Source organism: Lepeophtheirus salmonis, chromosome 14, assembly GCF_016086655.4.
Source record: "Lepeophtheirus salmonis chromosome 14, UVic_Lsal_1.4, whole genome shotgun sequence".
Taxonomy (NCBI): Eukaryota; Metazoa; Arthropoda; class Copepoda; order Siphonostomatoida; family Caligidae; genus Lepeophtheirus; species Lepeophtheirus salmonis.
Window position 1 is genome coordinate 260,736 of NC_052144.2, and position 22,712 is coordinate 283,447.

General features: G+C 29.8%; 1 protein-coding gene across 1 annotated transcript in view; it reads left to right on the forward strand.

Moving 5' to 3' along the window:
- LOC121129130 (multiple C2 and transmembrane domain-containing protein) overlaps window positions 1-22,712 on the forward strand; it is a 157,542-nt gene that overhangs the window by 33,585 nt on the left and 101,245 nt on the right. The window contains exon 2 of the mRNA XM_040724808.2: window positions 14,466-14,490. The gene's annotated coding sequence lies outside the window, so the exon portion shown is untranslated. The remainder of the gene's footprint in view (window positions 1-14,465; window positions 14,491-22,712) is intronic.

A 22,712-nucleotide genomic window follows, 5' to 3' on the forward strand; every position in this document is an offset into this window, starting at 1 on the left:
CTTATTGTAATCAGATTTAACGTTTCAGGAGCACACTGAAAACTACTCGTAATAAAATGTAGATTTAAAGGAATAAGAAACATTGCTACATTTCTTGGGTAAAAGAAACATTAAGAAAAAATAACTTCTGAACCACCAATTTCAAATTTTGAAAAAGATGATCACATTCCCTACAAACGACTCACCCTAATCTACATACAATATTAATATTTAATTGACAAGCTGTGTTTTTTTTTTTTTTTCATGGAGATTACCTTGTTCGTGCACACTTATTAATATAGTTAATTAAATATTCAATTTTAAAATTAATCATGATACTTTTGAGTAATTATGATACTACTTTTGATCCAATTTGTCTTCTTAAATGGAATTTTTCTATATCCATTTGAAGTGAGCTAACAAAAAGCAAAATGGAAGAAAATCAAGAAAAGGGAATATTTTTTGGTGTATTGTGAGATTTATAATCAAATTTCTAGAATTAAATGAAATATTTAAATATGTTTATTATAATAGGTGAAATACACAGATTATTTTTCCACTAGATGGTTTTAGTCATGTGTATCTCGTGCTGTATAAGTGCTATGAAACCTCACTAGATGGCTTTAAAAAGTATAAAGTTACTTACTAAAAATACATTTTAGATAGTTTTTTTTTGTTTGACTCAGTATTTTTTGAGCGGGCGCCAAAAATTGCCATCAATGACTGGAGAATACGGATTATTTTACAGTTTTCCTTCGAACTAGACGAAAATGCAAGCCAAATGAGCGAAAATGTGAATAGTACAGCCAATTAAGGGCAATTTTTGGTTTCGTGGATTCCGTTCTGTTAATCTTGATGTCAAAGATGCAGTACGCCCAGGAAGCCCAATTATTGTAAAATTTGGATAAAATAATGGAAATTGTCGAGTCTGATCGTCATGTAAGCACTGTTTTGGTTGAGAAAGAGATAAATATTAATAGAAAGAAAAAAACCATTAAAAGTAATGGATTTCTCTTCACCACGCCGTGTTTAAATTATTCATTATATTTATGGGACTTTATTTTTCAAATAAAAGCTATTTTATGATATATGTTTTATGAACTTTTTACCTGTTTTTTAATTCTAATCTTTGGTACTACTTCCAAAGGATGAATCAGAATATTTTATTGAATAAAATTCAAAAGATAATTACTAGTTGAAGAATAAATAAAACTGTCATTGTTAAAACTAAGTGTTTTAAGATAAAAAAATTGTATTTTATACAATATATACCCACGTTGAAAATGAAGTACAATGGGTTTTTAAGCAAACAACATGTTTTCCAAAAAAAAAAATATATAATACAATAAAGAATAGAATCAAAATAAGTATATGCATATAAACAGGCACTTCTACGGGAGAAAAATATTTTGATTATAATTAAAGTATTGTGTAAAATACAGAAAAATCAGATGTACACATATGTGTTGAATTACTAGTTGAGGGAACAGGAGTTGACGCATTCGGCGTGTAAAATGTGTAATATACACAAATCGGGTATCTTGTATAAGTTTGCTGCATGTCATGCTTTCTCTTGAAAATCTCGAAATTGGAGACAGCGACTGAGGGTAGTTGAAATTCAATTATCTTGCAACCTTTTCATAATAATGAAATAACTTGTGTACGTCAAGCGTAGGGACGTAAAGGGAAACACAAAATATATTGATGTAGGAATAGGGAAGGATCTTGACTTTTTCGAGATATTTGGATAATTAGCACTTTGAAAGGTCACAAAATTAGATGGAAGGCCTCACTCTGTAGAAGGGCATACTTAAATGAAGGAAAAAAAAACATTCTTAAATAAGTTAAAAACATTGGATTAAAGCAGTCCAAATTTCCAATTCGTTTAATTAACAATCCTTCAAAAAAAAATATTATGATGCAAAGCTATCAAACAAGTCCAATGTGGGAATAATATTTTAAATATGCTTCTTCTTGGATGAAAGTAATGGGTATCATTGGGGAGAACATATATGCCATCAAACCCACTACGTCAGGAAACAGAAAAAAAGTGGACCATATATGAATTTTTAAAAAAATATATATAAAATATGAAAGAACCTCAAATCGGATATTGGCTCATAATGTCATCAAGATTTATATACAAAGGACTAATATCCTTGATCCACATATAGTCGTTGAGATATGTCTAAAAAAGCTCTAGAAGTATTCATTAATCCTAACCGTCTGAGCATACAGAAGTTATTCCTTATTATTAAAAGGTTGCGAGAATTAAATTTCAACTATCCTCTTTCGCTGTCTCCAATTTCAAGATAGAGAGAAAAAGTATGACGTGCGGGCAAACTTATACAGGATATCCCCACAAATCTTACTCCCTATGTAACAATGATTAAGGTAGGAATTGCTCCGATGTCGATCTTCAATTATCCTCCAAGTCCACCTAGACTTACACTTATTACTCTGGAGTAAACCTTCACTATTACTCTTTGTCTTCAATGTGCATATGGACTTGTCACTACTTTATACTTAAATGTTCTCCTTTTAAGCTTTGGAAAATTTTAAAATCCAGAAGAAACGACTTCTTCATAGTAACAGTGATTTTACAACTCCGTTCTCCATAATGCAAAACGAATTTTAAATAACTCCTTTACAAACTCACTTCATAAAGTTGCTCCGATACGAATTGAGAACGGGCTCTCCCTTTGCCAATTTCAAACACTCCCTGGAAGAAGACAGAAAATGTAGTTTCTGTAAAGACAAAGTGGAAAAGTCCTTTGACCTCTACGTGGGTTGCCTAGAGTTATCCGACCTACGAAACATGTTTGAGGAAACTGTTAAGGAAGGTTACAGAATAATATTGAAGGAGAGGAACTGGCATTTTTATGTCTCCAGAAGCTGACAAAGACATGAAGATCAAGACACTTATTATGTCTTTTTTGTTTTAATATTTATACAAATAAATGCCGCGGAGTCCAGTTAAACAGTTGAGTAATACCGGAATGGATTGATGATGAAATGCGTGCACTTGCACACCTACGCCAACCTGTCACTAGGCACAAATAATTTAATTTTTAATTAAATTTAAATTAGTCGTTGTATGTTCCTTTTTTTCCCCTTCTTTTTTATAATCAATGCTTGGGAAACGGGGGGAAAGAAAAAATTTTAATTACTTATTTTTGTTATATTTTTATAAAACGTTTAGAAGCTTCCCAGGGAAAATTTGAATGAATTTGTGAGGATCCCTTTATTATAATTCAATTTCTATGTGCTTATGTGTATTTTATTATTTATATGGAATTAGATATTCAGGATAATGATTTTTACCTATTTTGGTTGAGAATAAATCATAGTTTTTAAAATAACATCCTGTTCAAATTACCACACAGAAAAAGCTGCTCCTACTCTCTATGACTTGCTTTATTTGTATACCTTAAATCCTCCAATTGTTTTAAAAAGGCAAAATAAAGTAAATATATATATTTATTAAAACACAATTGCAATATTTTCTCTGCACTAATGCTATCCTCTTTAAAGCAGTAATTCATTTTCTCCCACAAAACCATATAGCAGGCAGCTGATATTAACAAGGGTTTTCAATGGTCATTCAGGTGTACCATATGTCTCGCTCTCTCCATCTCCTCCTAACTCTTTTTTTCATTTCAAACCACTCAATTAAATATTATTTCATTATTCACTTCGTTATCTTTTTTGTACGAAACCTTTCATCTAAAAAGAAACAGAAAAAATGCCCGAAATCATTTGGTAGGTAGCCAAATAAATAAATCATACACACCGCTATTTATATCTTATATACTTCCAGACTTTCACGGTCATATTATTTATTCACCATTATTAAAATAAATTACAGATTATTAAATTCTAGATAATATTTTATTCGATACTGTATTATAATATTTTATTCGATACTGTATTATAATATTACTTAGTAATGTTTGATTAAAAGAGTAGTTATTATATATATTTATATGAAGAAATAAACAAAATTTCTTCATATAAATAAAAAAAATGGCCTATTTATATTTTATATAAACGGCGAGGGATCAAAAAGAAATTGTACTCATTTTCTTTTGGAAACAGAGCATAAGAATAGAAAAACTCGTTACTTTATGAATTTATCAAAAAGAATAAATTATGAAATAGCCATGACGTATCATGGGAGAAGAGGGAATCAACAGCTGACAACAAAATACATAGGGTATTTTTGTGTCGAGGAAGGTAATACAGTGTATTACTGAAAACAATTTTTTACAAGAATTTTTTTAGATTATTTATTTAACTTTAAAAAGTTATCAAATAAAAAAATATACATTACTTTTTACTGGAATGAAACGTTAAGAAGAAGTAGAAACTTTCAAAAATGAAATCAATACTTTTCTTAACTTTAAAAGCATGTAACGACCCCTAAATCTGTTAATTTAAAGTATTTTTTCGATGGGTACACTTATTTTCCCTACATATTGAACAAGTTTGGGTAGTAACAACATAAAAGAAATTAAAATTTAGTCCATTTTTGATATTATAACATGATTTGTTATATGAAAATAAATTTTTAAAAAAAGAAAAATATTGATTAGTATATAATTTTACATATTTAACATAGTCATCAAATATTTTTTACTGATAATATTTTAAATATTTACAATATAAAAGTTTTCGCAATGATTGATTGAATCATGGCAAAAGTTTACTTCAATGTCTTACTTTTCATACTTTAGGGACATCATGATAGGTTAATAGTAATGTTAAAATGCATGCACTATCAATTTGATATCAACAATGTTGACGTCACGACAGGACTCTCTATACTTTTAAAAAAAAATTAATATTCACTTAAAATATAATCACTTTTAGAAAAATATATCACTTTCAAATAAAAAATAGGAAGTCTTTTTATGTGACGTCAGGATTATTTAATGAACGCCATTTTTTAAACCTACACAACTAAGCTTCATACCAATAAAAAATTCTTTTTTCATGAATAATTACGAAAAAATGTAACCATTGAATGTCAAAATAGGACCAACAAATTAAAGGACTTAAAGCTTTCTGTGTAGTTCAAAAATATATCTCTATTGCTTAGTTCTAGTATATATGTATATTAAAAATATATTTATTCATCGTTATAAATCTTGTTTCTATATTGTAAACTTTCAATGAACTATTACAATGGAAAGAATCAGACATTATTGTATAATTAAACTAACTTTCTCGTCCCTATCGAATAAAAAAAGAAGAACAAATCCACCCAATTTTTAGGGATCTTTAATGCCCATTACTTTGATTTAGTTCAAATATCTGTTAACTGTTTAACATAGACATCAAATAGTATTCAATGCAACTATTTATTTGTTAACCCATTTAATGATGTTTCAGCAAGATTTATTGAAAATTTGTTCATTTGTTATTGAAAAATATAAACTTTATGCGACTAAAACTTAACATAATTAATGTGATATCAAAAATTTGTAGTAATTAAAAAAAATTTATAGATCTAATCAATACATGGAGATCGATGGAAAAAATAAGATGTTACGAATTATATGATTGTACGAGTATTTGTTATTAAAACTTTGGAATTCTGTATTCTATTTCTTGATTCTTGTATGTTGAAAATGTAAGGTAAAAATTAAACATGGTCTGGTTTTTGCAAAGTTTCCCAAAATATCGAGCTTTCTCTTTTTACCAAAACTTGCAATGTTAGTTTTTTTTTCGATTTTTCTTAGGATCACTTTTACTTCGAAAGCATTAGTTCAAATGACGTCTCAATTTATATTGTCCTGGCTGTTTGGTTTTCTTCTACTTTTAAACTACAAATTTGTACTAATTACCTTACTTTAGGACAACGAAAAAGTAAGTGTCTTGAAAATTCAATAATGTTTTGGCAGAAAAAGCATGATGGGTCATTTTAAATTATGATGACATTTTATTACATCAGTGAAAACACTGTATGAACGATTTACACATTAATTATGTAATTTTTGACTTTTTTTATTCATAACTACGAATTGAAAAGTATTATGCGATACATAATTAAGCTCAAATACCCAGAGTTATATTATTCGTAAATATATACTAATAAAACCAGATATGATGCCTATTTATAGACGCCTCATTTTTAAGTGTGGACCAAATATCTTGGAACTCAGTGACACTGTGATTTAAAAAAATAATAATAATTAACGTATTTGTCCATATTTTCCTGTGCAATATCCTTAAATTAAATTTATGTACGTTCATATTATTTATGTGAATTAGATAAAAGTATGCAACTAAATAAATCAAATTATACATTGGTAAATCTAATTACTAGATAAATCTATATTAAATTTGCTTTAAATGAACAATTTATCATTTACTTAATGCTATTTTTATATTGAATAAAGATAAATACACATGATTTTTCTCTTTATGAGTTGAAGACTTTGTATTAAATTGTATTCATTCACAAATACTTACCTTTATACAGGGGTACCAGACACAGAAATCCCTTTATTTCAAACATTAAAGAAGCTACAGTCATTGCAGTACAATTGTAAAATATCATGAAAATTATACTGAAAAAAAAATCAATAATTTATTTTTCGTCTAAATATTGGATAAAAACTCACAGAGTAAACATCCTTTTTATAACATAGTTAGTGAACTGGGTAAAACTAACCCCAAAAATGAACTGTATTTATTTACATGATAAGTAGTTGAATGATTATAATAATTACGACATTTAAATTTTCTAGCTATGTCAACTTTTTAAGCATGTAAATATCAATTAAAATGCTGAAAATACTTCCCATCCCTTTTGATGCGTTTACGAGTATTATATAAAATATTAGCTACAGTAATACGTTTTTGTAGCTACTGTTGAAAATAAAATGAATTCAAAATAAAAAAATGAATAATGAAAAAAAGACTTTCAAATAAAATAGTAAATTAAATTAACTAAACATCGATATAGTTAGATTTAATGTTTCAGGATCATCCTAAAAATTTTAGGAGATAAAATGTAGAATCAAAGGAATAACAAGCCTTTTTATAAATCTTGGGGTTTATAATATCTCAGTTCACTATCAAAGGGTTGAGTAAAAGAAGTGTTTATTTTGTTTATCATAATTTTATTTTTCTGAAAAAAGAGTCAGTTTTTATGGTTTCACCTGTAACGCATTTCATTTAAATTATGACTATATAGAAATCAGTTGATAAAAGTTAATCAAAATTAAAAAATTACTACGTAAAGGCTACAATTTCTTCTTCCATCGTTAATTTTTTCCTCCACTCTGGCGTAAACAAGCAACATAGCTTTTCTCCTTCCAAGAGGCGTCCACAGAATTATAAACAGAGTGCAACAGGGAAATTTCTGCGATCAAGAAGCAAAACCAAAACCTTAATAATTTTTTATTAGAAAAGTATAACAAAAAATGTTTTTAAGAAATTTTTTAGCAATCAATCTTGGCAAAAATTATTTTTTTATAGAGTGAATATTGAATTTATACAGTCCAAGTTCATTACATCGTTGAATTATTTATTAAATTATTGAAAATTCAAAACGAAAATATGGGTACATATTTAAAATAAATTAAAAGTATGATCACAGTATTTAAATAACAATATTGGTACAGGTTAACATCTTTTTTGAAGGATTGTTTTTTCTTTCCTCTATAATAATTCAATATTTCTGCTTCCAGTCTCTATCACACCCTCCACCCGAGGTCGGAACTTGGCACAGATACCCCCCGCCCCAATAAACAGATCAATTATTAAAAAGAAAAAACAAAAGAACACACAACGACTAATAAATAAAAAAGAATTAAAATCATTCGTGACGATTGAGAGGTTAACGTAGGTGTACGAGTACACGCATTTCCTCCTCAATCCATTCCGGAATTAATGAACTGTTTAACTGGACTCTGCCGCACATATTTGTTTAAACATTAAAAAGAAAACACATAATAAATGTATCGATCTTCATGCCTTTCATCAGCTTCTGGAGACATCAAAAAACTTAATTTGACGGTAGGGATGGTGTTCTTGGAGCTATACTCGATATTTTTCTACCTCCAAACACTTTTCTGTTCATATTATGTCTCACGCTCTAAAAATAAACATACCATTAATGTTAAAGCCAAATTTATGTAGTTGTTCGTGACTAATTTAAAAAATGTCAGTGCACCATAGTATCTACAAAACATCAGCTGAAGCAAACATTTATCAATATCAATTGAGCTGGGAAGGCGTAAGAGAGACAGACCACCAAGGAATTCTGGAATTTTAATTTAAAATCAGTATCTGGTCTGGCAGGGACTTCTACGGCTATTTTCCATCCAATTCGGAATCCCTGAGTTTGGCACACTAACTCAATTAGCTGTCAGTTATTTGCATCATAGCTTACTCTTATATATATATTAGCAAACAAAAAGATGAAAAGTACTTTGTTCTTTGTAATCATGTATCAGTTGTTGCATAACAAAGTCATCAGATGCTAGGGAACAAGGGCAGGTGTTCATGTCTGTAATTGACGAAGCAATGTCATCTACAGTAGATCTATTTCAATTGTTGATTGTGTCTGAGGTTTCCAACCGTCCCTTGAAAAACAGAATTTCAAAAAGTATTTCAAAAAATTAAAAAAATAAACCAAAATTGAGCCGAAACGGTACGAACTTTGTCCTGTAATATTGTGAGTATTACGGATGGATTAGTTAAATGCCACCGGGAAATAAATAACTCTGCGCTTTATATGAAATTTATCGGATAACTTGTTCCCAGGTCATGTCCTGCACAGGGACCAACTAGCTGACAGCATACTCCCACACGTGTACGATGACACAGAAGAAGCTCCTTTTATTCGCAGAGGAGGTACTATTGCACGCACAGAAGATAGTAAAGAAAACAATACAGAATGGCTGATAGTGACGCAGGCGCTGACACTACTCTACACGTGGGTAAAACATCCATTCAACTCGCACTCCTCCAAAAATCAAAATAAAAAGGATACAAAAATACCAGGGGAATGGGAGAAAGCTAACACTTGAGTGGAATAGGTGTGTGAAAATATCTTTAAAGCGTACTGCAGGGAGCATCGTCGAACTTTTACTGTAGCACATGGTGGGTTGACGAACATCAAGTAGAATGCATCCAGTGGTAGGAACATACAAAATAACTAGTTGAACCTTAGACAAATTTTTTATACACCAAGCAACGACATAGGCAAATGTGGTATGTAGAGAACAATTACTTTTTTAATATGGTAAAGTATCCGACCCTGCCAATGAGGTGTCCCGTATATATTGTTTAGAGAGTTGGCAGTCCTAATTTTATCGTCCAGTGTGTTGGTCAAAAAGCAAGTTGTTCCCTCTTGCTCTCTGTTTGTTTGTCCCTCTGTCTGTATGTCTCTCATCTCCTTCTTTCTCCCCCTCTTTTTTTTTTTTCTTTTCCTATTTTCTTCTTCTTAGGGTGCCGTGCAATTTTATGACCAAAAAGCAGATGGTCCCCAGGCGGCATAGAGTAGTGTTCTGGGACCACGCCCCGGTATGGCCCGGTCTTGCAAAACCTTAGTAACCACTCTATAAACCAAATACTAATCTTGTTGATTATTCGTTCTGACCACATGTTAATATGAAGGGTTGTAGAGAAAGTCATGGAAGTGTGAAGACACCCATTGACTAGGCCTGAATAAATTTAGATCAGGAATTCATCCCCATGTCCTGCGTCTCTTTCCGTAATAGAATTACTCCCATAGTAACAGCCGGTGGTAACAGAATTGAATAAAGAAATAGCTGACAGGTTTGTTAATAGTTTCGTAGAACATAATATTTTTGTAGCATATATTACAAGAAATATTTACGGCATTCGAGAAAAGTAGCCCAACTCTATCATTTTTTATTAATTGTAAAGGGAAGGTATGATAAATCATCCAAGTTTTTTATCCCAAATAAGATAAATATGTTTTGTTCCTTCACAAACAAAGATTTATATCTCAGGAATAATGAATAACTTTTATAATAAGCCATGATTAGTGTAACTCTATGTTGAAAGATGACAAAGATGATTTCGTGTGCTTCGTATTTTTGCTCTAATTTCTATGTAAATATTGAATTGATCATATATAATATCCAACTTTTTTGGATTGATACATTATTAATTTCTGTCGTATAACCGAAGATGGGATGTGTATAAAGAAAAAACCAAGTATAGCCATCAGAAAAGGAAAAACAGTTGTGCGAGTGCTCTTTCATCTTTTTTTAATCGTCATTTATTGCAAACCAATAACTATGGTAAATAGACTATTGAAAAAAATAAAATGAATAGAATAACAATTATTGCATACAATAAATTCAATAAAGTTACTTCAAGTAAAAAGAAACTACATAAGGAATAATAAAAGAGTAATAATACTTTGTGCAGTGCACGTCAATGCAGTTAAAATACTTGAGGTTGCATTGATCTATAAAATTGTTCCGAGGGATTATTTTTTATATTAATTGTACACAAGGGGAAGAAACTTTATGTAAATATATTTAATTAGTTTATGTTAAAATAATAAACCAAAACGATCTACTATAAATATATAATAGGTAAGTTTCTATTGTAAATCCTCCTTGTGTACAACTTCTTTTTTTTTATTTGCTGTCCATTTGATATAAATAAAATCAAACTTGGACAGATATTGGTAAATATAAAGCGATTTCTTCAAATATTTGACCCTGTATTTATTGCCATTGCCATTGCTAACTTGCCATGTTCGTTCTTCAGTCATAATGAAGCTACATACTAAGACAAACTCGCTAATCCTCTAATTCTTCATTTACTTAATTCCCTTTTGTTAATTCATATTTAATATAGGTTCTCCCTTTTTCTGCTATAAAAATAGTTCGTTTTTTTCGTTATGGATTGTTTTGGTGGATTTTCAAATCTTATTCATAAATTCACCTTGTTTGTTTCTTTGAAAAGCTCAACTTAAGAGTGAATAAACAAACTTGTCCTCCAGAGCCCAGGAATCTGGTCTGATCAGACTGAAACATAGCCTTACATACTTATCCTATAATTTTAACAACTTTTATCTTATGTATAAAGTATATACTGGTCTCTGCTTTGGAAATAAAAGCGTTTTTATCATTGTTTTTCTAGGCAGAACGTTCATCACAAACACAGATTATTCATTTTTGATATATGATTATTTATAGTGGCATTGTTATCATAAGAAAGAAAGAGTCAAACAACATTGGCAAGGCATTTTCCTTGACCCTTTGTTTTCAAACCTCCTCATAAAATTAAAACTCTATTCAATAAAAGTTTTAAAGCCTATAAGATGGCCTCCATCATTACATCTAACAGCGTGAACTATGTTTAAGATACGTGTAATTAAATAGTCTATTTTAAAAGGAGTTGTATGTTGACTTGATGTAGTGATAATCCAGTCTTGTATGCTCACATCCACACGGTATTCCTCGTAAAAAAAAATATCTAGCATGGTAAGGACTCTGAAGATCCTTGAGCAGTCGTAGACCAGGAGCCAATTCGTTAATTGTTCTTCTTTACAAGGATAACAACTTTGTCTATCATTTTTTGGGTTCGATTCTAGATTTTATTGTTTGTTATTTAATCAGTCGTTGGTTTATTAAAATATATCTCTAAAAGATTAATTCTCGCCTATTTTTGATGTAAATTATTTTTCAAACGCATAATAAAATAAATATTTTCTTACTTTTAAATATAATAATAATATTTTTCTTGCACTAATTCTCTGTTTTTAATGCAGAAAACCTTACAAAACAAGTCTTAAATGAAAGATTAAAATATGAATAAAGATAATTTATGTTTTATTGAACTAATCATGAAGTTAATTGATTAAATGAAAGAAATAATGTAAAAAAATGCTTGTTATTCGCGGTATACCGGTAGTTGCATAAATACCCGGACTAATTTTTAAACGCCTTATATCTCGAGGTACCGTGAACGGAAATAAAAAATTCCAGCACAAGTAACTTAGTAAATCGTTTGGCTTTGTTTTTGTTTTTCTTACTCGCATCAGACAAACGTCATATGGCTGCCACTCTCCTCCGCACCGGTAGGTCAGTCAAGGAGATAATCAAGGACACTAGACAAGGTCCAGAAGCTTGTCAAGGAGGGAAAAGATCTGAAAGACCTGCCCATACCTCTGGAATGACTCAGGATTGGCTCGCTGCCAACATGCCATTTTGGAACAAAAACATTTGGCCACCTCAATCACCTGATTTGAATCCCCTTGAATACAGTGTGTGGTGGCAAATTGAGAAGAAGGCCTGTGCAACCTGCCACCCAAATTTGGACTCATTAAAGGCCAGCGTCAATGAGCAATGGGCAGCCATGGAAGACCATTACATCATCAATGTATGCAAAGCCTTCCGCAGGCGCTTGGAGGGTCTCATACCAGCTGATGGCGGTTATATTCAGTAATTATATTAAATTTTATACCAGAATAAATTCTCTATTATATCATTCTCAAAAAAAATACGTCATACGAATTTTATTACACATTTAATTATTTGCCACAAATAGTCCGCGTATTTATACAACTACCGCTATATATACGTTATATATAGAGATGAGTAGTTTGTAACTAAAAAACTACGTTAAATAATTAGACTAGTTGGATGTGCTTTTTGTTCTTTTTTGTTCATTATTTAATCGGTCGTCGCTAATGAAGTACGCATTATTCCCTATCTTTGGTGTAAATGGATTAAAAAATGCATAATTAAATGGATACATATATATTTAAGTATAATTATGATTTTTTTCTTGCCTAAATGTCATTTCCCATGAGAAATATTCTCTTCTCTATAGCAATAAGTCATTTTCTCCCCCAAAACCATTTAACAGGCACCTGATTTAACAATGGTTTTGATTCAACACACCAAATGTCTTCCTCATTTTTCTCCTTGAACACTTACATAAATCCCATATCTAGTTATAACTAAAACTAAAAGCATCTATTGGAACTAAAACTAGTTATTACTAAAGTTCTTATAAAAAAATTGCATTATTAATCGTGTAAATATACAATTTTGTACATGATAATAGGAGATGTTAATTTTTACACGATGAACGCGCTCGTTTTCGTTTCTCTAGAGAGAACAGTATAGGCTATGTGTATAGAAGAGGAAATGCAATCATTTTTAACCATGCTAGAATACAATTGCACAAGTTATCTTTATATCCCAGTTGTAACTTGTAAAGGCAGGTCATATCCTTATACAATTAAATACATTTTTCCCTTTCCGATCGTATGTCGTATAACTTTATTATAAGAGAAGGGAAAATGAGAGCATTTGGTATGTAAAGATTAACTCTTCCTATTAACTTATACAAGTAGTATCTGGTATAAGCAAAATTATTGATTGAATATAATATAGACAAATGATCCACCGTTTCATATGATACGTAGTTTTAATAACATTATATCAGAATAAGTCTCGTTCGATATATAATATCACATCATGATACAATACAGATATTGTGACAGCCCTGATTATTACAGTCTCCGTGCACCATTTTTGAAGTTGAAGGGACGAATAACTGTAAAGATTTGGTTTTTGTGCCAATCACAAAGCGCAGAGAGAAGAGTCAAGAGACTTGGACACATTGAGAAGTTGGCACAGCTAGACCTAATAATTATGAAGAACCCGTTCACTAACTTACAACAAAAATGGTTGTGGTATAAATTCGCCACATCCTCTCTATATACAAATAAATCAAGTTTTAGTATCGAGGAGCACTTGTGGCATTGTTGGAAATCGTAGTTTGAGACGTATTTTCTTCTTCTCTTTTACTTCCAGAAAATACTTCCCCTCATTGGAAGGGTGCAGGCTATTACTCTTGGAGTTTATAACATGGTTCGGAGTTCCCCTCAAAGAATCAAATGTCGCCAGGAACTGTAAACTAATCATTGGTTTATCTCAAGTCTTGCATACGACCGGCTTTCTTCCCTTCCTTCTTCGTCTTCTGCTTACATTATGGAATTAATATTATCAGTCTGTGTTTTATGTACTAAGTAAGGTGAGGATTGAGGACAAGAATTACATTTCTTAAAAATGTATAAACGTAGGGAAAGGAGTACTTTTAAAAAGATATTTTAATCCACTATAATTAATATTGGTAAATTCTATTTTATAAAATATTAGAATTAGATCTGCTTAATATATACGGAAAGAAAATTGTTGCCCGGACATTTGATCTTTTGTCAAAACTCTAGATCTTCCCCATGAAATATCAGGTTTATCATGAGTTAAGTTGATTTTCAGGATATCAAAAGACGTCATATTTGTGTAAAAGATAAATTGTTAACCTTTTGAATTGTAAATAACATAATAAATATTCACAAAAGATTAAAGGTACTTATTTCTAAAATTGAATTATACATGTTGTTTTAAAGTGAAATAAGTAAAAATGATGAAATTATTTTATAATTTCTAATATTGTCTCTTTTATATTTACAGGGACAGATAAGCGCACAGTATTACGGTAAGAACTTTATAATTATAACTTATAGTAGTGGTTCGGTATTTTGTATTGATATAAATAAAGGTTTTTCTGATTAGTTGCAAAATTTTAACAGATATTATGATATAGTTAACCCTTTATCGCCTGAATGTACTTCATAGTCTATTTTTAAATAAACACGTATATAGTATTAATTTAAGTACTTCCAAGCCATGGTATACGAATATGCCATTTGACCAAGTGAATTTCACAGTCTCGTTAATATATTTTTCTTACTTGGAAATATTTTTAATGTAAAATTAGAATTATTCCATTTAATTCAAAAAGTAATTTTTTTTTGAAATATTTTACAAAAAAAACTATTACGTTTGTATATAAAATTGTTAGCCTATGACTAGAAATGTAAATTAAGTGATTTCTCTGCGGCAGACTGTTTGAGAGCCCCTGATCTATACGATAGTGATTTTCATCTGATAAATTTTTGCTTTTTTTATATCACATAACATTACAAAATGGAATTGCCATAAAAGATATAATCTGATTCTGAACATTCAACATCTATCCTTTGAACAGGAAATTATAATATTTCCCTATTTTTTCCTTATCTACATATATACATATGTTATTATAAAGGTATCAGATACAAAATACAATAATATATTAGTTTACGAGTATAATCTTTGTATTAGGAGTTTGTTTGTTCTTCAAAAATACTTCTCAAGCGAAACTAACAAAGAAAATATATGTACTACTCAGTGTTTAATATACTTCCTAATAAAAAATGTTTTATATTGTTCATACTACATGAGCTCAGATGCCAAAATATATATAACTTAATGTACAAAATTACCATTTCTCATTGTAATCTTTGATACTAGACTGTTCAGATACGTGAAATCCCGAAAAATTTGCTATAATGATATAGTATTTACAAGAAGCAGAATGGTTCAAATATTATTGCATGATTAAAGTAACAAGACCCAACACTTTATTCAAATTGAAAAATGCAATCATTCTATAAATTGCTTGCAAATCAAAACTGAGACATTCCTGTATGTTTAGGCTCTATATTTTTTATAAGATTTGATCTTTAAATATGTAATGAGAGTATGAATTATACATTAATTATAGACAATTATACATTCTGATGATTTTTCTCTTCTGAGTGGCTAATTTAGCTATTTATTTCCTTTTCCTCTAACTGATATAAATTTGATACTTGATTTTTTTTTTTTTGCTATTAGTTTATATGATTTTAAAGAAATTTAAAAATTACGTAGTTATGAGACATTTGAAAACTGGTTCTGTCTAAATAAACCGGTTCGTGAACCATGATTTTTTTCGGACCAATTAAAGCAAAGTAATGTGTATCTCGAAAAATAGGTCTATAAAGGATGAAAAAAAAATTTTTTTTTGCTTCATTGTGATAGTTAATTTTTATCTACGAGATTGATAAAAGATTGTTGAACATATTTTTAATGCATATTAATCAAGCAATATATACTTAGACATAAAATGTTTTAATTTGTACCCATTTTTTTTTTTTTTTTTTTTGATGATCGATTAGGTTTTATTAGATAATAATATATTATATTTTGTAAAACGATGTAATATGAAAAATGAATGTATGATTCATTTGTACTACATATTAGGGTCAGATATATAATGGAACTAGGCATCAGAAGAATTTATTTTTTATAGACAGTAATGTTTAAATACTTTTATTTTGGAGTCCGATTTGAACATTTAATAGTTCACTTTCTTCTTCAAATTAATTCAATTAAACAGATGTCATCAAGGCTAAGCTCCAAAACTATTGCGTACCCAATTCCCTTCTTATTGCTCTGAGTGGAGTGCCCTCAAGCCTGCTAAGGTAAAAATTGGTAGTAAGCAAAATTAAGAACTCAGCTTCTAAACTAGTTCAGAGAAGATTTTCTAGATTCGTAGCTCAACTTTATCCAGTTAGCTTGGAGTTAATTCACAAGAATCATTTTTCTCCAATGGATGAAAAATGGCTTCGATATACGGTGGCCACATTGTCAATTTTCACAAATAAATTGGATTCAGATTCTGTTTTATGCTCCTTCTGTGAGGAGGATTTAGAAACTTCAGAAAAACTTTTTACCCCTCTAATTTCTGCAGTGAATGGTATCGTCACAGAAAACTGCGTAGATTTCCTCTCCAAAAGTGATTGATTGTTCTCAACGGAAGCCTCCTATCTCCACAGAATGGATATAGAGACAATCATTTCAAAGGCTCAGACAATAATATATTCGGCGAGATGCCAAAAAGTATCCCTTTCCACTAATAGTATTACCCTTATAAGGAATAAAATTATTGTGGTGGGAAATTTTTTTTAAATCTAACATATTTATGATTTTACCAATAATTTTATTTCACAAGATTTTAATTTTATATTATAACGTTTATATAATATTTCTTCTTTCTTTTAAAGTTCAGTTATTTAATCATTCTACTGTTCATATTTTATGCTTTAACAGGGAGTTTAAATAAGAAATAACGACCGTCAATAAGAAAAAAATGCTGACGTAATGTGAAAAAGTGTTTTGGTGTGTAATGAGTTATAAAACTTTGATCCATTTTGGATACTTATAGAGTGGGCACTCAAAAATTGCAATCTCGTTTAATTATAAGTTTACTCCTTTATTTTTATCTACGAGGTTTCCCTACGACACCAAAAGACATTTGAAACATAAATAAAGAAGTTTAGTTCTGTTCCATGTATCTAAGTGTAAAAATATTGGAGCAAAAAGGCAAGGGAAGTATGGTGAGTATCGGTTACATACCGCCAAGAAAAACCAAGATGGATGACTTCTAGCCTGTCTTACTGTGGCCCTTCTCAAGCCCTGATCTCAACCCCATGGATTTTGTACTTTGAGGCGTCTTGGAGGAGAAAGACAGTTGCACCTCGCATTCCAATTTGGATTCGTTTCAAGCTGGTATCATGACAGCGTGGTACGCCGTGGATAAGGCCTTCATCTACAAGAACTACCAATCTGTTCGCCGATGTATTGAGACTGTTTTTGCTTCTGGGAGGATGACAAATTGAACTAACAATGTAGCTAAATATAGTATTTTAAAAATTCACAAATTGGTTTTTTAGCTGTGTTTTCTTGATTCCATAAAAATCACGATTTTTGTGATGAAGTCATGCTACTGCAAATATTGAATGTACCCTCTCTAGGGGCAAAGTCAATAAAAAAGTATCTAATAATATTCCCTGGATAAATATCTCAATTCATGTCAATTTTTATTATTTTTGCTTTATAATTGTCGACGTCATTAGATGCTAAGAAATGTTTTACCCTTTTCTCTATTTATATAAATTATATTATGTTTGAATGTGAAAATATTAGCGTTTTTAAGAGACTTTTTTATTTTATGTTGAATACTTTATTAATGCATACTTTTTGCCTATTTGGAGCTCTGTCTCTAACCTTTATAGCATACGTATAATATAAACATTAATCTAATCTGTAAAACTATTTTCTTGAATAAACACAAATTAAGTATATGAAATAAGTTGCAACATATAACGAATGTTGCTCATACGATAAACAATGTAATAGTTTTAAAGATTATTCCAAAGTTATTTATTTTAAATGTAAAAATATCTATAAAAAAACATTCTTTTTATTAGTAAAAAGGTAATATTTATCTATTTTCCAAATATTTCATCTCCGAAAAGTTATAATCGGAACAGGAAATTCGAAACTTTTAAAAATGGAAGGAGCTATACAAAATAAAGAATTTTAAGAAATTATTTATAATTATTACTTCTCAAGGGATGTTTGGTTTTAAAGAGAGCACAAGGGGCAAGATCTAAGGCCCTGCACTAAAAATTTTACAATATTTTTTTTTTTTAATTATTTTATAAAAGAAAGAAATAATATTTTCTTTAAAAACTGTCTTTAAATGTAGGATGTAGTTAATTGATTAAAAACAACTTATAAAGGTTTTCTAAATGTAAAATATAGCAGTGCTTTCTTTTTATTCGATAAATATTATGAAAAGATTTTATATATATTTTTACTTATTACAAAAAGCACCGAGCACTTTATTTGATTAAAAAGTGAAAATATTTTTGGTAATCAAATTTTTAAAAAGTCTAAAAGAATAGGATCCCACATGTTAAAAACAGACCTGAATAAAGTGTGCATGGTTTATCCAGATATTTGCGAAAGACCTGCGTATCTTTTTCTTTAAATGGAAAATGACATTTTATTTACGACGACTAAAATTTTTTTTTTTTAAATATAAGTTGTTATGGTCTGTTGAATCGATATATTTCATACATTTAGGATAGGTTATAATGAGTTTTATGTAAGCCCCATGTGTGTGTAACAATGAGCCATTAATAGAAGTGTATAAAATATGTCCTAGAAAGTGGGAGTGGATTTTTTCTAGTTATCAATTTGAACTTTTTTTATTTTGCAGTACGGATATCATTATTATTTAAATCTTGAAGACCGAACATCTAAGTATGAATTAATAATTAGTGAGTTTCCAAATGAAAGACGAAGATTAACGATAAAGGTGTGCTCGGGAGTTAAAAAAGTAAGTCTTTTTTGGACTCCGAGTAGAATTAAGGATCGGCAGAGAATAATTCTAGCCTATATGTATGTCCTTGCTATATTCAGAGTGGGATTTGTATTTATTCCGTTTGCTCACAGCTGATTTCAGCTAATCTAATACAATGCCATGACAGCTAACCGGCTCTACTCCCAAAAATTCATCAAACTGTCATGATTACGAGTTTGATTTTAGCCTTCTTTTATTTTCAACTACCAGCAAGGCATATTTATATATAGCATTGAGTTCTCATTACCTGTCTTTTCTTATAAACAAATATGTATTTCCCTTTGTGTTAGTATTATTGTTATTTGAATGATCTAAAGCAGCTGATTCTACGTATTATGAGCATCAAAAAGGTAAAAAAAAATTATGTAAATTGGTATAAATCAAGGTTTAGTTTATCATTCGTATAAACTCGTGATCCCTCATTGATTTTCATATTAATACAATTATGAATTCAATAAGCTCATATAATATTAATATCTAAATAATAATTAACTATAAGACAATCCATATGCTGCCATATGATTATTTTCCAATTTTTACTCTTTATTCTTATAATCGAATTTTCAAGTACATAAAAAATCTTGCAATGTATCACGACTTTTTTTTTTTTTAAATAAACAAATATACTAAGCTTTTTTCAGCTGTTTTTATCAGCTGCCTCTTGTATGATTTAAAGCAGCAGAATCTACGTATTATGAACTCAAAAAGTTGTACTACATATGATGCTCATTTTTATATTAATTTATACAAATCAAGAAATTTCGCATCGTTTTTTTGAATATTATGTATCCATGTATAAATTAGTAAATTCTTTTGATCTTGTTCGAAATAAAGTTCAAAGCAACTGATGGATATAAGGTTCATCAACATAAAAACAATATTGAACAAAAATCAAGAAAAGGTAAAAAATCCCAATTAATTTTTTTTACTTTTCACAGTTCAATATTTCATAGCCATATTTGAGTTAATTATAGTCTTTGTATTCAATTTTGTGGGATGAGTTAAGATATCCAAGAATTTGAAAAATAGTTTATACGGCTGGTACGTTACGGGGTTGTACTGCAGTTCGGTTCTGTACGTTTTTTTACCATTGGTACGGTACGTGTAACATAATCACATTTATTTTCATATTACACAATTTCGGATATTTTATTTATTAGTAGATTTAGATAGGGAAGTAAGATCTTAATCCATAAACCTCCTTTTATATAAGAAATAATTTATGAATTAGATTATATAAAAGATAAATAATGACATACAAATGATACAATACAACTGAGTTGACGAAAGTCCAATGGTATAGTGGAGGGATAATTTAAATAAATTTACCAATGTTTCCATGTTGGATGCACAATACTTTGAAACTACAGGTATATGTAACAAGCAAATTAATTTTTACGACAGTTGGCGATATTCTGAGGGGCATGTTTATTGCTAGAAAATGTAGACCAGCTCATCTTTTTGCAAATATAATATGTGTATATTTCATATCAACCTAAGTTTTTAGAGTAGTAAGGTATATCCAGAAATAATTTATTTGTACAGTAAATAAATAGATATGTAAGAATAAAATGTCGAACAAACATGGAAAAGTACATTAATTCTATTAAAATGGCACATTTTACTATTTTACTTTACCGAACCGTATACCGTAAAGGGTGTACCACAGTTCGTACCAAACTGTGGGTGTAGCATACCTTCCTAGCTCTGATAGTCTATGACCTTTATTTGATTTTAAAGACATATTCTGGTCAAGAAATGGCCAACTTTTTTAACAAATGTCACTTTCTGACTATTTTATTGGAATGAAGAATTTTGTCTACTTAAAGTGAAAGGCTCACTTCAAAAAAGTTAATAATAATAATTTTTGGAAATAAATGGACAATAATTTGTCGAAGAATACAAATGTAATCCAAACTCACCTTGGAGAAAAATAACTTTAGTTCCTTCTGTGTTGACGGACCACATATAAAAATCTTTTTATCCTTACTTCCATTAAAATTGGGCCTATCAAATTAACCAGTTCTTGATAATCTTCTTGAATCAATCACTTTTTTCTTGGTATAGCTTTATTTTTAATCAAATATGCTTCATTACGGGTCATGATTCAACTTCTGATTATAATCTTTTTCATTCCATACTAAATCATTGATTACGAGGTTGATAAAAATATCAATTCATTGTAGAATATCTAAATAATAGTTAACAGTGGGCAACAAGCAAAATAAAGGAGGCAGTCTACAATGTTTTTGCCTTAAAAAGTACTTTCCCTCTTGAGAGTAACTGTTGTGAGTGAATAAAAAAGTAGTCGTGCTTTTGAAAAAAGGGGTTGAATGTAGGGATGTGAGTTTTTATTGGAGTTCGGTTCAAACTGAACAGTAAAACTAGAACTATATTTTTTTCTAAATGATATATAAGGAACAAAAATTCAAAGCAAAAATGCTGATAAAAAAAAATAATTGCATTTTTTTAAAATGTGTTCAAATTTAAACATATATTTTTTCAATTATTTCGAGACCCCCATCTTTTGTTAGATATTTAAAGTCAGCCTCCTCGCCCCTCAGCCTCTGACCTAATTTCAATTGCTTCAATGATTTTAAAAAAACCCTAGAAATCAAATTATGTGTAAACTACTACTCAAGTCCGGACTCGTGCCTTTTAATGGACCCAGAACGGATAGTGATGACTCAAACTTGACTCAGAAAATATGGACTCGACTGTCATAAACAATATTACTCAACAAAAAACAAATATTTAGTAAAAAATTTACACTCACCCCAACCGACAAATTTGACTCATAATACAATTCAAATGTTTGGAGGACTAAAAATGTGGTTGTTTCTAAATTATTACTTTCAAGTTAATTTCCTGTACAAATCTGCAAATTTGTAATATCTATTTACTATTTTTATTTTTTTATTTGTCTAAACAACTTTGTCTAGTCCATTTTATTGATTTGTAACCGTCATTTTGTCTTCAAAAATGAGTTCAAATAAGTCATATTATCCATTTAATTAATTATCGGTGGAATTGGCTTCCTGAGATACAACTTTCCAGAGTTTTAGGACCTCATCATGTGGCCACCCTCCTCTCCATACGTGAGCCCTATGGATTAATATATATTGGTGCATCGAGAAGAAAGAGTTTGTGATACACCTCACATAAGTGTCAACTTACCTTAGGCTTCCATCAAGAAGGAGTTGACCAAGCTCGAGTCTAACCATATAGTCAGGGTCTGTAAGGGAAATTATTAGAGCTATGGGTTCACATATTGAATAAAAGTCGTGTCAAGCCCTATTTTCAGATGATTTTGTTAAATAAATGTCCTCACAAATTTTCTTGTCCAAATTTTACTCTTGATAAATAGAAAATAATCAAATGTGTACTCCAAGAAAACATCAACCCTGTATTATCCAAATATGGGCTTTTCAAACATAATACAATAGACATAAATGTAAGTAATTCCATTGAGATATCAATTTAACATTGATCGTACTTGTAGGGTATTAGAAGGTTAGCCCTCAAACAAGAAATAGGATAAATCAACTTGTGGATTGACTTGTACAATGTTGTTTTCCATGTACATTTTAATTTAGTAAAATCCAGTCAATTTGTTTATCTCATGAAAAATACATTATGTT